This window comes from Larus michahellis, chromosome 5, assembly GCF_964199755.1.
Source record: "Larus michahellis chromosome 5, bLarMic1.1, whole genome shotgun sequence".
Lineage (NCBI taxonomy): Eukaryota > Metazoa > Chordata > Aves > Charadriiformes > Laridae > Larus > Larus michahellis.
This window is the reverse complement of record NC_133900.1, coordinates 65654480-65661365: the sequence shown is the minus strand read 5'-3', so window position 1 is coordinate 65661365 and position 6886 is coordinate 65654480.

The window sequence follows — 6886 nt, the reverse complement described above, 5'->3', positions numbered from 1 at the left end:
GGGTAGCAGGGAAGCGCAGATCCCGGGTCGGTGAGGATGCTGCAGGGAGGGGAGGCACAGTGGGATGTGGATATGCAGCCTTAGATCAGACTCCCTTCATTTTGCTCTTCAATTAACAACTTGCAGATCCTTTGGTGTCTTAGGCATTCACAAGTGAAGAAAGAGAAAGGCATGTGGATTGTTATGTCTATTAAGTTTTTATTCCATACATGGTTCTAATATACTATTAATACCTTTTCTAAAGAGATTTATTGCAGGGTAGGACCACAGGTGAAGCTACATGTGAAAACCTCTGGGGCACCCCAACTTGTTCTGCCTGCTCCTCTTTCCATAGTGAGTCCTTTCCAGGTCTGGGGGTTTGGAGCCACCATGAATCCCTATTTAGGAGCCTTTTGGAAAACACAAAAGCAAGGACAGCACGTCTCACCAAGCCCTCTTTTCCTGGTGGTGTAATGTGAATAACCACCTCCACCACACACGGCATGCAGCACACCTCTGGTGTAAGGCACCGGGGCTGGTGAGCAAGGTGTCACTGCAGAGGACTTGCCCACTCTCCCAAAGCAGGATTTGGCAAGCTGTACTTTTGTTTGATTTCTGAGAATATTTTTTTTAAATATTTTTCATAAAAGCCTATCTTGTAGTGCTGCATTTAGGCAAAGAAAACTGCTTTTGCGCTTCTTTAAAGGAAAACTGCGGTAACATACCAGGTGTGCGATCTGGACCAGAAATCTTCAGGAGTCAAAAGCAAAGGACGTTTAATCCTGACCAAGCAGACTAAACATTTGGTAGGAAAGCTGGAGAATGTTCAAGATGATAATAATGTACTCTGCATGTTGCAGTACATCTCCTCTAGCAGTTGGAGTCCAAAAAGGTCACATCAGCCATGAGTGGAGAAAGAAAGGAAAACACTCAGCAAGATGAATATTGCTCAGAGCATTAATTTTCCCATACCTTCTTCCACAGCAGGGTCACAAGCAATTAAGAGTCGTCATAGTGGGAACACTTCTACTGACATACTTTCCTCTCACCCACCATTTTTTTTCAAATTTCTTGCTTTGGACAGGTGGTCAGTCATGATCCAACAAAACTCATTTTTATTTGCAACTTAACCTAGAAATTAAATTTTCTCAGACAAAAGGTTGAAGTGTTCTTCCCTTCTATATTTCTCGCTTTGTATGGGGTGAGCTGATCAGCAGCTTTTTCTCCACTTCCGCCAAGCTACTGGAAAAAATACAGTAAAAGCATTTACGTTAACATTTACTCAATAAAGCATGGATTTTTATGAAAAAGGGTTTGAGAAGCAAAAATGAGAATGTGTGAGAAATACCTTCCTGATCTTGAAGAAACAGAGCTGACAACTTTCACATCAGGGTATTTATTTTAATATTTATGTGCTCCTAAATGTTCATCTGCCTCCATTTCTCTTCACAATTCAAGGTAAATATCCGAGATTTTGGAAAAGAGAAAGAGTCGTCGTGTTAGCAGGAATGACGGTGATAACGTAATGCATCAAAACGACAAGATGTCTGAGCTGTACCTCGCTGGGGATCAGAATATTTCCCATTTAACGTCCACTTGGAGGGTGACGCACCCCGTTGGACGTGTCTGCGCTGGGGTATGCGCGGTGTCCCAGGGGACCTGCGTGTTCCCCTGCACACCCGGTCACGGTGACTGCTTCAAGACACGGCATATCCTTTGCACCGCACGTACCTGTTTGGAGTTTTATCTCATGCCCATCGACATGCTGTCTGAGCGCTGCTTTGGTTGTGTTACCCGTTTGAAATGCCGTTTTATCTATGGGCATCTGATAGCACAATCATTCATATGCAGTTGACTGCATTTATTTGTGGCATGACTTAAATGGATGCACCTGCAAGCCTACATAAAAAATCACCCGAGCCTATAAACTGGAATTTGAAGGAAAGCAACAGAACACACATTTCGGTGTCGCTTCTCATTCTTTGGAGCTCTATTTCAATGCCTTTTTTCTTCTCAAAGAAGACAGAGTATTTCATTGTTATGCAGGGCTTCTGTATGGATACAATAGACATCACTTTTTAAACCAGGCAATTTTTGCATGTTATTTTAAGGAAATTTATATATGTGTGTGTGTACACCTGTGTATATGCATATTTATACCTCTACCCACACACACACCTGTTTTCTGTCATGTGAATGTTCCAAAACAATCATTCATTCTTAGTTTTAGCAAGACAGGGCCGTCTGCTGCATCCTGCTGGCACTCCAGGCTCTCTCCTCAGCTTCCAATGAAGCCCTTGCTCTCCACGCCGGCTCCCTCCTGCACAGTATCCCGGCCCCGCCGTACCTGCCTCCCCTTCCAACCCATCCTCCTCTGGCTTGTGAAGAAGGCTCCGCAAAGCCTCCGAGATCCCCCCAGAGAGCATGGTTGATGCTGTAACTGGTTCATTTTTAAAGATTCCAACGTACAAACCAGAGCCCACACAAAGGAAAAAAAAAAAGGTTAACTCTGTTGTGAAGCCTTGCTACAGAGAAAAAAAGCAGTGAACTCAGCTTTATTGCGAAGCTTTGCTAAGCAGTTCCCAAATGTCCCAAAAGTTACTTCAGAGGGTCTTACCACCCCATAGATTGTAGTAGTACCACTGAGCAGCAGGATAACAAGCAGACCCATCAGTACGGCAGAGGGAGGTAGGCACGGCTCTTGCTAAGCAGTTCCCAAATGTCCCAAAAGTTACTTCAGCGAGTCTTACCAACCCACAGATCGTAGCAGTACCACTGAGCAGCAGGATAATGAGGAGCTACATCGGTACGGCAGAGGGAAGGCAGGCACAGCACTTGTTCAGGGCATCTCCTGTATCTTCAAAGTGCGCTCACCTCTCTCTCTCCCTCTCCGGCCCAAAACAGCCCCCCTTATATCCTGCACCGGATTGAGTGGAAAAGTACAGGCTAGAGTCGCTGCACGCGTGGCCAGCACATGCAGCGAGCCTCACCAGACTCATGATCCAGCTTTGCTAACAGCGGCTGTCTGATACCTGACTACACTGTTGTACTCCCTTCTTGTTACCTTCTTCTTCGAAAGTCAGGTTCTCATGGATACACACATAGTTTTTGCAGCAACAGTACTGAGGTCCTTTTTCTCAGCACGTATACTGGGTTTGGTTCCAGTAGTAATTTTCCATCATGTGTCACTCAGACCATCCTCTATTATTGCTAACACACATGCCTGGCAGCCCCTTGTTTAAACTGTAGCCATACCAAAACCCAGACTGGGCTTCTTGACAGTGTGTCGAGTGCCACTTGGAAAGGGTGGACACACCTTGGAAAGGATGGCCACAGCAGCCATGCTTCATGGGGGAATGTCTTGGGTTCATGGGAACATCACTTTGTTGCCGTTTTAGAAAATTATTGTGGTGCCTTTTTTATTTAATGGAATCATAGAATATCTCAAGTTGGAAGAGACCCATAAGGAACACCAAGTCCAGCTTCTTTCTCCTTACGGGGCTACCTAAAACTAAACCATATGACTAAGAGCTTCGTCCAGATGTTCCTTGAACTCTGTCAGGCTTGGTGCTGTGACCACTTCCCTGGGAAGCCTGTTCCAGTGACTGACCACCCTCTCAATGAGGAACCTTTTTCTAATATCCAATCTGAACTTCTCCTGACACAGCTTCGTTCCATTTCCTTGTGTCCTGTTGCTGATTACCAGAGAGAAGAGATCAGCACCTTCCCCTCCACTGCCCCCCCATGAGGAAGTTGTAGACTGCGATGAGGCCACCCCTCAGCCTTCTCTTCTCCAAGCTGAACAAACTCTTTCACCATCTCGGTTGCCCTCCTCTGGACACATTCTAATAGTTTGACGTCCTTCTTACATTGAGGCACCCAAAACTGCACACAATATCGAGGTGGGACCGCAGCAGTGTAGAGTGGGACAATCACTTCCCTTGACCAGCTAGTGATGCTGTGCTTGATGCACCCCAGGACACGGTTGGCCCTTATGACTGCTGGGGCACACTGGTGACTCATACTCAACTTGCCATCAACCCAAACACCCAGATCTCTTTCCACGGCACTGCTCTCCAGCCTTTAGTTCCCAGTTTGTACATATAGCCAGGATTACCCTGTCGCAGGTGGAGAATCTGGCACTTGCTCTTGTTAAATTTCATACAGTTGGTGCTTGCCCAGTTCTCTTGTCTGTCCAGATCTCTCTGTAAGACCTCTCCACCCTTGAGGGAGCCCACAGCTCCTCCTAATTTAGTATCATCAGCAAACTAACTTAATGTACATTCAATTCCTGTGTCCAGATCATTTATAAAAACATGAAAGAGCACTGCCCCTAAAATTGAGCCCTGGGGAAGCCCACTGGTGACTAGCTGCCAGCTTGATGGAACCCCATTTACTATAATCCCGACCCATCAGCCAGTAGCTCACCCAACATATTATGGACTTGTCTAGCTGTGTGCTGGGTGTTCTGTCCAGACGGATACTGTGAAAGACAGTATCAAAAGCTCTTGATTTCTGGTAGTCTTCTTGTATTTATTTTGGGGGGGGCTTACAGTGACCTCAGGATAAAGCACCTGTGATCCAGCTGGGAGAGAACGATAGGAAAATCCAACAGGGCTCACGGTTTGCAACAATTTCTGTCCGCTTGACAATGAAATAAACATCCTGAGATTATTGTGGTTGTTGAATTAAGATGCAGATGTGGTGCGGAAGAGCTCCTGCTAAGAGGTGTATTACATGAATCATTAAAATCACTGAAGAGATAAAAGCAAGCACGGAAAACTGGGAATACCACTGACCTCAAATCATTTCTCTGCCTTGTTTCTACCTAATCAGACGATAAAGGAATTAACCCGCTCACTCAGGTGTTTCTCATGCTTTCTGAATTTTTGCTCCCCCTCCTCCCCCCCGAGGGATTATGTATGGATGGAGATGATGAGCCCTGGCTCTGCTCAGCACGAAGAAGAGGTGTCTCACTGCTGTCTTCAACTACCTAACGGGAGGCCATGCCAGAGCTGGCGGTCACTGGCAAGAGGCAGCAGACACAGGTTGCAGCAGGGGAAATTGTCACAAAAATTTCATGGCTGGCCCGTGCCAACCGAGGAGAGAAGCTCGGGTGCAACGGATAGAGTGACAAGAGTAATTCTTTTATTCATGCGCATGAGGTGTCCCATTCAGGTTGGGGCACCCCAAAACAGAAATGTGGGGCACACATTTCTGATACCTTTCAAGCATTCAGATACAATATGATTTGATCAATCGCTACTTAACATACACAGGTCACTGTTGTGCAAAGCAACTGTAATTCTGCGGCGTCATCATCCATCTGCTGCTTTCTTGATCTAGACGTCCATGGAGTCAGTCTTGCTACAGTGACTTATTTATGATGGCAGATAATCGGAGGGTATCACAGAAGTGTTAGGGGGGATAAGGATGCTGGCATCATCTCGGTACTCCAACGGTATCCTTTTTTCTTCAGGGTGGGAGCTGTCATCCTCCTCCTTGCAATGAGCAAGGAGTCTTTTAGTCATGCTTATTTATTTATCATTTATGATGTTTATTTATTATTTATTATCACCTCTCCTGTGAGGAAAGGCTGAGAGAGTTGGGGTTGTTCAGCCTGGAGAAGAGAAGGCTCCGGGGAGACCTTATTGCAGCCTTTCATTACCTACAAGAAAGATGTCGACAGACTTTTTAGCAGGGCCCGTTGCCACAGGGCAAGGGGGAATGGTTTTAAACTGAAAGAGGGAAGATTCAGACTAGATATAAGGAAGAAATTTTTTACGCTGAGGGTGGTGAAACACTGGCCCAGGTTGCCCAGAGCAGTGGTAGATGCCCCATCCCTGGAAACATTCCAGGTCAGGTTGGACGAGGCTCTGGGCAACCTGATGTAGTTGAAGATGTCCCTGCTCATTGCAGGGGGGTTGCACGTGGTGACCTTTAAAGGTCTCTTCCAACACAAACTATTCTGTGATTCTGTGATTCTATTTAGGCGTGTGTCATGGTTTAACCCCAGCCAGCAGCTAGGACCATGCAGCTGCTCGCACAGTTCTCCCCCTTCCCCCAGGAGGGCAGGGAGAAGAGGGAGGAAAGAAAGGGAAAGGGAAAGGGAAAAAAAAAATCTCGCGGGTTGACACAAAGACAGTTTAATAGAAACAATAACAGAAAAGGAAAATAACAGTACTACTACTAATAATAATGACACAAGTCACTCTCACTGCCCGGTAAATTGGTACTTTCCCGAGCAGCCATCATGGATTCCCTGCCCCAGCCAACTCCCGTTTGTATACTGAGCATGACATCTGTGGTACAGAATATTCCATTGGCTTCCATGGCTCTGTCTGTGCTCCTTCTCAGCTTCTATGGGAAGCTGAAAAGAGCCCTTGAAAAGCATAAAGATCACTTAGCAACAACTAAAACAACATGCAGTATTGGCATTCCTTGAAATTTCTTTCAGGGCAATTACTAGACAGAAAATTATTTCTTTCCTGTCTGAAACCAGGACAGCATGACTATGCAGTACACAATGTAAAAAAAACCAACCAAAGAAACAAACAAAAAAAAGTTAAGCAAGTTCATACAATTTCACGCTATAAAGACTGATAGGGAGTGAGATTTTCCTAACAAAATTCAAGCTAGCTAGGAGGAAAACAACATCCTAGAGACAGCACTCAACCACTAGCCCAGGTTGCCCTGAGAAGTTGTAGCTGATTTTTTAATTATTCTTATTATGATGATGATTATTTTTAGTTGCCCTGAGAAGCCGTACCATTTCATCTGATTTTATTTTATTTTATTTTATTTTATTTTATTTTATTTTATTTTATTTTATTTTATTTTAAAAGTAAATTCGGAATCCCTGCATAAACAACCCATCCTGAAGTTAAGGTGTGCATCGATCCAGCGA